The sequence below is a fragment of the Oryctolagus cuniculus genome, chromosome 19 (assembly GCF_964237555.1).
Source record: "Oryctolagus cuniculus chromosome 19, mOryCun1.1, whole genome shotgun sequence".
NCBI lineage: Eukaryota > Metazoa > Chordata > Mammalia > Lagomorpha > Leporidae > Oryctolagus > Oryctolagus cuniculus.
The window spans coordinates 54,231,610-54,241,013 of NC_091450.1; the positions used below are offsets into that span (position 1 = coordinate 54,231,610).

General features: G+C 43.8%; 1 pseudogene; it reads right to left on the reverse strand.

Annotated features, from left to right (window-relative positions):
• Positions 1 to 1,266: 1,266 nt before the first annotated feature.
• LOC100349894 (constitutive coactivator of PPAR-gamma-like protein 1 pseudogene) lies at positions 1,267 to 8,853 on the reverse strand (annotated as a pseudogene).
• Between the last annotated feature and the right edge of the window lie 551 nt (positions 8,854 to 9,404).

Genomic DNA, 9,404 nt, shown 5'->3' on the forward strand with positions numbered 1-9,404 from the left:
AATAACTGAGCACCAAAAAGGAAACCTGTTAAAGTGAAATGAACACTATGAGAAACGGTGACTTGATCAGCCCTCACCCTGACTGTTGATGAGCAACTTGATATGTTATCCCTCTTAGTATTTTATTTTGTTTGTTCTACTTAATACTTTTGGTTGAATACTGTAATCAATACACAATCCTTCTTAAGTGCTGAAACTTAACTGAAAAGTGATCACTGTTAAATATAAGAGTGGGAATAAGAGAGGGAAGAGATGTGCAATTCGGGACATGCTCAAGCTGACTTACCTCAAACGGTAGAGTTAGAAACATACCAGGGGATTCCAATTCAATCCCATCAAGGTGGCATGTACCAATGCCATCTCACTAGTCCCAGTGATCAAGTTCTGTTCACAATTGATCATAATGATAGGACTAAGAACCAAAGGGATCACATAAACAAGAATAGTGTCTGCAAATACTAGCTGATAGAATAAAAAAGGGAGAGAATGGTCCAACATGGGAAGTGAGATACACAGCAGACCCATAGAATGGCAAATGTCCTAAACAACACTCTGGCCTCAGAATCAGCCCTTAAGGCATGCGGATCCGGCTGAAAAGCCCATGAGAGTATTTCAGGCATGGAAAGCCAAGACACTCTGGGGAAAAAAAAAAGAAGACCTAAATGAAAGATCTCCACGAGTAAGATCCTAGTGGAAAGAATGGGTCATCAAAAAAGGAGGTACCTTTCTCTGAAGGGAGGAGAGAACTTCCACTTTGAGCATGGCCTTGTCTAAATATGATCAGAGTCAGTGAACTCAGGGGGCATCCATAGCCTTGGCAGCTCATGACAAGAGCCTAGGGTGATTACTGATGCCATAAACAAGAGTGTCAATTTGTTAAGTCAACAACAGGAGTCACTGTGCACTTACTCCTCATGTAGGATCTTTGTCCTTAGTGTGCTGTACATTGAGATTTAATGCTCTAACTAGTACTCAAACAGTATTTTTCACTTTATGTTTCTGTGTGGGAGCAAACTGTTGAAATCTTTACTTAATGTATGCTAAACTGATCTTCTGTATATAAAGAGAAATGAAAATGAATCTTGATGTGAATGGAAGGGGAGAGGGAATGGGAAAGGGGAGGGTTGCAGGTAGGAGGGACGTTATGGGGGGGAAGCCATTGTAATCCATAAGCTGTACTTTGGAAATTTATATTCATTAAATAAAAGTTTGAAAGTAAAAAATATATATATATATATATATATATATTTTGATGTAATAAATAAACCTAACATTGTGATGTCATATTCAGTTGTGATGTAATAAAATAATTGTGGTGTCATAAGCTTTCCATTGTTTATTCATAATTATGGTGTCCTAAACCATGATAGTGATGTATAAAACCACTATTGTGATATCATATCAATTCTTATATCATGAACCATCATTGAATTTTAATCAAAAAATCTCTGTGGTCATAATATATTGTGATAAACTTTCATTTTAGTGTCATAATACAAACCATGGTAATGTTAAAATCAATTGTGATATTATAAATCTACAGGAAAAATGATGCTTGAATTCATGTAAACATGAGACCCCAAATATATGAAACAATTTTAAACAACAAGGATAATACCATATTTCAAGACATACCACAGGGTGGTTATATATTATATATAAAAAGCCTGGTACTGGCACAATAAACATATCCTGGCTGGCTTTGAGGAGCTTGGACTGGAAGAGCTTCCCATCAAAATACATCCGTGGACAATAGTGCTCCCAGGGGATGGGCTGTCCACACGCGTCATTTATGAATAGCGCCATGTCCACCCCACTCATGAAGAGAGCTGACAGTTGAATCCCTTGGGGGTCAAGGTTCTCAATCTTGAGCTCCTGTAGCTGATCTGGCTCATAGAGCTTGGGGAACAGCGACTGGGCCAGGAAGGCATTTAGTTCCTGATGCTGCAGTATTCAAGCTCCTGGCCACTGCACCATATACTGTAAGACACAGCAGAGCACCATGAGGTGGGTGGGCACTTTGGCAGGGTTCAGCATGGCAGGAGTGTTTGACCGCATGCAGGCAGGAAGGCCCTCATCCTGCGGTTCTTGTCCTCCACTGCCTTGCCCAGCCAAAGCCTCTTCAAGTAGGGCAGGTACATTCCCTGAAGGCCAGGGCTTCCATCAGTTCTGGAGTTTGAGGAGACTTCCCTTTCTAAGCTGCCCATCCCTTAATGATCACCAGCGAGAATTCTGATGGAAGTCTGTTCTTTCTAAAAGCAAGTCTCTCAGTTTTTTTTCTGCTTTCTGCCAAGCTTAACAGGACTCTGTAAACATACTGATGAACTGGCCTATAGAGAAGGGTGGCCAGAGGCAGGTCTTTGTTGGCTTCATTTTCAATAGAAACAGCAATTTTGATTTCACCCTTGGTCATGACATGGAAGATGCAGGGGTACATCAGCCCCTTCTTGTGCCTGTGCTCAGCCACTCTTAGCACCTCAGGTGCAATAGGGGCAGGGGAGGGGTAGTGATGTCCATGTGGTTCCTGGTGGGCATCAACAGGAGCCACAGGTTCAGCTGGACTGTGCCCATCTGACTCCCTTTGCATTACACTGTCTGGCTTCCTGAAGAGGCAGTGGGTGAACTTTCTGCCTTTGGTCTCCTGCATCCCCCCATGCCTGAGGTTCTGCATGGCTTCCTGTCTTCTCCCAGCCAATCTTATTCCCGCTGATGTGGTTTGTTGCCCCTGCACTGCCCTCATCACTGTCTGAAGACGATGAAGTGGAAGAACTAGGGAAGTAGGTAGAATCCACATGGTTGGGGCTGCCACCCTGGGCTGGATTAATGGGTGAGGAGCGCTCGTACAGCAGCATATGCTTCCCCTCATGCAGAATGTTGCTGTAGCTGTTCTGTTCCACCAGGGCCTTCCCGCTCCTGTCCAGACCATAGGGGTATGATCCCTGGCCCGGGGTGCCCCCTGGGCCAGGCACCTGTGGGGCCATGGGCTTCACTTGCATAGAGGTCTGTGGAATGTTGAGCATCTGAGGGGAACATAGGGCAGCAGCATCACAAGAAATTTTGGATTTGGTCCGTCTAAGTAATGTGGTGGGTGAAATGACACAGGCTTAGTAGTTGCTGAGTAATATCTAATTGCTCTCTTAAATCAAGTAACTTTGTCACCTGCTCTAGACTATTAGTGCTGGAAAACATCTTTAGCTATGGCATCCAGGTCAGAGCTGTCCTGAATGTTGTGGATGTAGTCGGAGACAGCTGTGTTCACTACATCACAGGGTGGCAAGACCAGCTGCTGGGCCTGGACCTTTAGTGAGGCTAGTGGATGTTCAGGACCTAGCAGATTCCAATGAAATGATGCCAGATCCTCATCAGGTAGAATGTGATTTCCTAGCAGAGAAGCAAAAACACGAAACGGTTTGGATTCAGGTCTAGCTGCTTGGCAATCTCGTACATCAGGTACTGGCTCATGGTAAGGCTCTTTCCCTTGCAGCTCAGTTTGAGAGCATGGGCACTGAAGTAACAAGGGATGTTGCACAGGGCATAGTGAGAGTCCTATGCCACCAGGCCGTGGAAGCCATTCTCTCTGCAGAAGCCAATCACCTCCTGATGGTTATCCTCAATGCTCTGTGTGACCTTGACGTGGAAGCGGATGAGCACCAGGCAGATGCAGTGGGCCATGCAGAGGGGCAGCAGGAACCAGACCTTGGGTGGCAGCTTATGATCTGCTGCACCATCTGGCACTCATTGCCCTGCCACTTGACCCACTCCTGCAGCTGCATCTTCTCCAGCATGCCATTGAAGAACACCAGCAGCTCGATGTTGCCCCTAGAGTAGGCCTTGGCCAGCACCTCTAGGTAGCTGAGCATGTGGCTCCACTGGCTGCCGCTAACCCAGTCAGTGTAGAAGCGCTGTATAGGCAATGCAGGCAGTCATTCGCATTCACAGGCAAGCAAAGCAGGGTCTGTGGGGGCTGCTGCCACCCACCGCCCACCAAGCTGCCCTGGGCCAGCTTCTGCACCTCCACTGGCACCACAGCACTCTGGCAGTGCTTGTCGATGTAGTCCTGGAAGCCCTGCATGCCCATGGCAGCAGGGCCCTGGCACAGTGGTGGCAGCCTCTAGGCCGGGCTGGGGTAGGTTGGGGTGTGCTCATGGCTGCCATGGCAGCCATGTGTTACCGCCTCCCTGGGCCAAGTCTGGGAGGGACCTGCTGCTACCGCTGCTGCCACACTGATAGGCCAGGCAGGCAGGCAGGAGGGGACTATTATAGACTTGATCTTCTGTGCATAAAGGTAATTGAAAGTAGATCTTTGGATAAAATAAAATGGGAGTGAGGGAGAGGGGGAAGGCAGAATGGTAAATATCACTATAGTCTTAAAGCTGAATATATGAAGTACATGAAATCTGTGCCTTTTAGTTTTTTAAAAAGTAAAAAAGTAGAATAAATCAATCAATCTCAACAATCAGTCCCCAGTTCAAATCATTGGACGAGTGAATTTAATTATAACTCATAGACTCTCAATAAAGCTTTGTTTATTCTTTCTAATTGAGACTGACAGGGGGCAAATTGCTGGAATAATCAAATTAGGATACAAGAGATGTTTGTGTCTCTAGAACGACAATGCAATATAAAAGTCATGTTAACATTTCTTTTTTTTTAAAGAAATTTTTTTATTTTTTATTTTTTTATTTTTTTATTTTTATTTATTTATTTTTTTGACAGGCAGAGTGGACAGTGAGAGAGAGAGACAGAGAGAAAGGTCTTCCTTTGCCGTTGGTTCACCCTCCAATGGCCGCCGCGGCCAGTGTGCTGCGGCCGGCACACCGCGCTGATCCGATGGCAGGAGCCAGGTACTTCTGGTCTCCCATGGGGTGCAGGGCCCAAGCACTTGGGCCATCCCCCACTGCACTCCCTGGCCACAGCAGAGAGCTGGCCTGGAAGAGGAGCAACCGGGACAGAATCTGGCGCCCCGACCGGGACTAGAACCCAGTGTGCTGGCGCCGCAAGGCGGAGGATTAGCCTAGTGAGCCGCGGCGCCAGCCTAAAAGTCATGTTAACATTTCACCATGGATGGACTTACAGTCAAATCACATGCTTTTCTTGCATGAAACAAGAAGGGTTTTGCTGATCATTTATTATTCATTGTGGATACAAATTTAAGGCTGATAATGTGGGACCAACATTGTAGTGCAGTAGATAAAGCCACCACCTGCAATGCCAGCATAAAATATGAGCACCAGTTTGAGTACTGGATGCTTCACTTCTGATCCAGCTCCCTGCAAATGTACCCAGGAAATCAGTGGAAGATAGGCTCCTGCACCCAAGTGAGAGAATCAGAAGAATCCCCTGGCTCTTGGCCTTGGTCTGCCCCAGCCCTGGCTGTTACAGCCATTTGGGGAGTGAACCAGTAGATGGAAGATATTCTCTCTCTCTCTCTCTCTCTCTCTCTCACACACACACACACACACACTGCCTTTAAAATAAATAAAAATAGCTTAAAACACTTATGATGCAGAACATTAACTGGGGGGAAATAAGCAAAAATGCACCTAAGTGGTTCCCAGTTTGTAACTGTAAAATAGATTCATAAAAATCATATGAAAGTACCCTCAAAAATTTGTTGAAAATGGAATTCAAAGATAAGTTCATTTTGGTAAAAATATTTTTAAATATATACATAGTTTTTTTTAATAATATGCACTTCCATAAACTTTTTACAGACCCTTCATACATAAGAAAAAGAAAAGGAAACAAATATTTATGTAGAATAGTGGGCCTAAAAAACTTGAGTGTAGAGCTGAGGTTTCAACTTCTTTACAGAGGTTTTCAACACTGACAGGAGAAGCCCAAATGGACAATTTTCCTTATTATCTCCTTTCAGTGTCAGGTGAAATTTCCTCATACACACTTTCACTGAGGATGTAGCCATTTGATGGTGTTGGCTTTAGCAGCTGTCTCATTTCCCATTAAAGCCCAGAAGCTACAGGGATGTATTTTACCTCCATATGGCTGGTAAAATCCAGTCCTCTGAGTAATGGAAAACAACAAAGAAAAAGAAGACTGTCTCTCCCTGCAGCTTCCTGTTCTTATTTTTATTTAAAATTTTTATTTATTTATTTTCATTGTATTTGAAAAGCAGATTGACTGAGAGATGAGGGGAGGAGATCGTCCATATGCTGGTTCACTTCCCAGGTGCCTGCAACAGCTGGGACTAGACCAGGCTAAAGCCAGGAGCCCCGAACTCAACCCAAGTCACCAAATGGGTGACAGGGACCCAGGTAGTTGAGGCATCAGCTGTTGCTTCCCTGGGCGTGCATTAGCAAGAAGCTAGAATCAGAACCAGAGCTAGTACTCAAAGTCAGGCACTCAGATATAGGATGCAGGTGCCCCAAGTAGCAGCTTACCTGCTTTTCCAAATGCCCTCATTCCTCTTCTCTGACTCCAGAGAAACCCTTTAAACTCAGCAATGCTTTTAAAAGGATATTTAATATACTTAACTCCAATGCATTAAATGAATTGTAATTGAAACTTTTTCAGATTATCTAAATTATTAAATTGCTAGAAAGGTAAGTACTCCCCCCAAAATATTTAATATAAGATTACTTAATAAATATACATGTTAGCTCTTCATTTAAAATAACAGAAATGAATCTGTATAGTCTCATTTGTTCATGTGATGAATATAAATATATCTAAATATCTGTGTGTCAGGGGCTGATGCTATGGTGTAGTAGGCTGGGCCTCAGCCTGCAATACCTGCATCCCATTTGTGCACTGGTTTTTGTCCTGGCCACTCTTCCAATTTAGCTCTTTGCTATGGCCTGGAAAGGCAGCTGAAGATGGTCCAGGTGCTTGGCCCTCTGCACCTGTGTGGGGGACCCGAAAGAAGCCCCCTGGCTCCTGGCTTTAGATCGATCCAGTTCTGACTGTTGCAGCCATTCAGGAAGTGAGCCAGTGGATGCAGTATATCTCTGTCTCTCCATCTCGTTCAAATATATAAATCTTAAAAAAACTTAGAAGTGTGAATACTCAAGCCAAAGCCCAGGATTCTCACTGTAATGTGTGTATGTTTGGTTCTGTATGTGTGCATGTGTCTTTGTAAATGTTTGTGTATGTGTCTGTGCATGTTTATGCATGTGTGTTTGTGTGTATGTTTATTACATATCCACATATAGTTATTGCAATAAAATTTACTGCATAATTCAAAAAATAAATAAATAAAATAGTTGGAAATGGAGGCATTTCCAATGATAGCTTTTCATTCTTCTAAGTATGCAAGATAATATCCTTTTCTAATAATTCATGAATGTATAGACCTGTTCCAAATTAAGAAAGTTAATACAGTTATACCTCACATATTAACTAAAAGTGCTATACATTATTTTTCTATTTGAATTGATTTTGAAAATGACATTTAAGAGTTTGGTAGAAATAAGATCCACAGATGGCATTTAACAACCAGCATTAAACTTACTTATTCACTAACTCCTGCTTTACACAAGTGCAGATCAGATAGTGCCAGATAAACAGTAAGTATTTGATACTAGGCATGGTGCTGGTCATGAGTGAGGAGTAAGACTGCTGTTGTTATGCCTTCCAGATGGGCAGTCAATATCAATAAGCACATGAGGGTGTGAGCACAAGTGATAGCTGGTTTGAAAGGTAGAGTTCATATGCAAGGGCACTGAATAATGCAAGAAGCTGTCCTGTATCAAGAGGGTAAAAAAAGACTACAGAAATGAGTTATGTTCCACTTCAAAATGAATAAGAGTTATTAAAGGAAGAAAGGGGTGTAAGTGTGTTCTTCTAAAGGAAACAGAATGGGCAAAAGCTCTGAGGTAGAAGAAATCCATGGTATCATCCTATCAGATATTGTCAGGCAGACTCTCGAGGTTGTTAGGATTTAAATTTTAACTGAAAAGTGATCCCTGTTAGGAATTTGGAAAACATTATGTGTGGGGAGCAATCCGGACTAGACTGAGTTACTGGAATTAAGACTCATTCTATGCATCTGCTCTCCCACAATATGGCGCTGGGAGAGAAGTAAACAGCTTCTGCACAGCTGCCTCCAGTTCAACCAATAAACTGTAGGACTTGCTCCTGATTGGAGGAGAGCAGCGTACTCGGCGTGTGGGCAGCCGAGTTGGGATTGGCAGAGGAGGACTATAAAGGAGGAGAGAGACGGCATGCACCAGGAACATCTAAGGGGAACATCTAAGAGGAATACCTGTGCAGCCCCCGAGAGAGCCGGCCGGCGGTGTGCCACTCCCCCGCGGAGGTGGGGAATGTGGCAGGGGGAGCCGCCCTTCCACGGAGGTGGAAGGGTCGGTGGCCAACCCGGGAGGAGCCAGCAGCAAACCCGGGGAGGGCCGAGCAGACGAAAGAACAACGCAGGGTCCTGTGTCGTTCCTCCACGAAGAGGGGGAGCGACAATTATGCTGAGTGAAATAAGCCAATCCCAAAGGGACAAATACCACTTGTTCTGCTTGATAGGTGACAACTAACTGAGCACCAAAAAGGAAACCTGTTAAAGTAAAATGAACACTATGAGAAACGGTGACTTGATCAGCCCTCACCCTGACTGTTGATGAGCAGCTTAATATGTTATCCCTCTTAGTATTTTTTTTTGTTTGTTCTACTTAATACTTTTGGTTGAATACTGTAATCAATACACAATCCTTCTTAAGTGCTGAAACTTAACTGAAAAGTGATCACTGTTAAATATAAGAGTGGGAATAAGAGAGGGAAGAGATGTGCAATTCGGGACATGCTCAAGCTGACTTACCTCAAACGGTAGAGTTAGAAACATACCAGGGGATTCCAATTCAATCCCATCAAAGTGGCATGTACCAATGCCATCTCACTAGTCCCAGTGATCAAGTTCTGTTCACAATTGATCATAATGATAGGACTAAGAACCAAAGGGATCACATAAACAAGAATAGTGTCTGCAAATACTAGCTGATAGAATAAAAAAGGGAGAGAATGGTCCAACATGGGAAGTGAGATACACAGCAGACCCATAGAATGGCAAATGTCCTAACAGCACTCTGGCCTCAGAATCAGCCCTTAAGGCATGTGGATCTGGCTGAAAAGCCCATGAGAGTATTTCAGGCATGGAAAGCCAAGACACTCTGGGGAAAAAAAAAACTAAATGAAAGATCTCCACGAGTAAGATCCTAGTGGAAAGAATGGGTCATCAAAGAAGGAGGTACCTTTCTCTGAAGGGAGGAGAGAACTTCCACTTTGAGCATGGCCTTGTCTAAAAATGATGAGAGTCAGTGAAACCTGGGGGCTTCCATAGCCTTGGCAGCTCGTGACAAGAGCCTAGGGTGATTACTGATGCCATAAACAAGAGTGTCAATTTGTTAAGTCAACAACAGGAGTCACTGTGCACTTACTCCTCATGT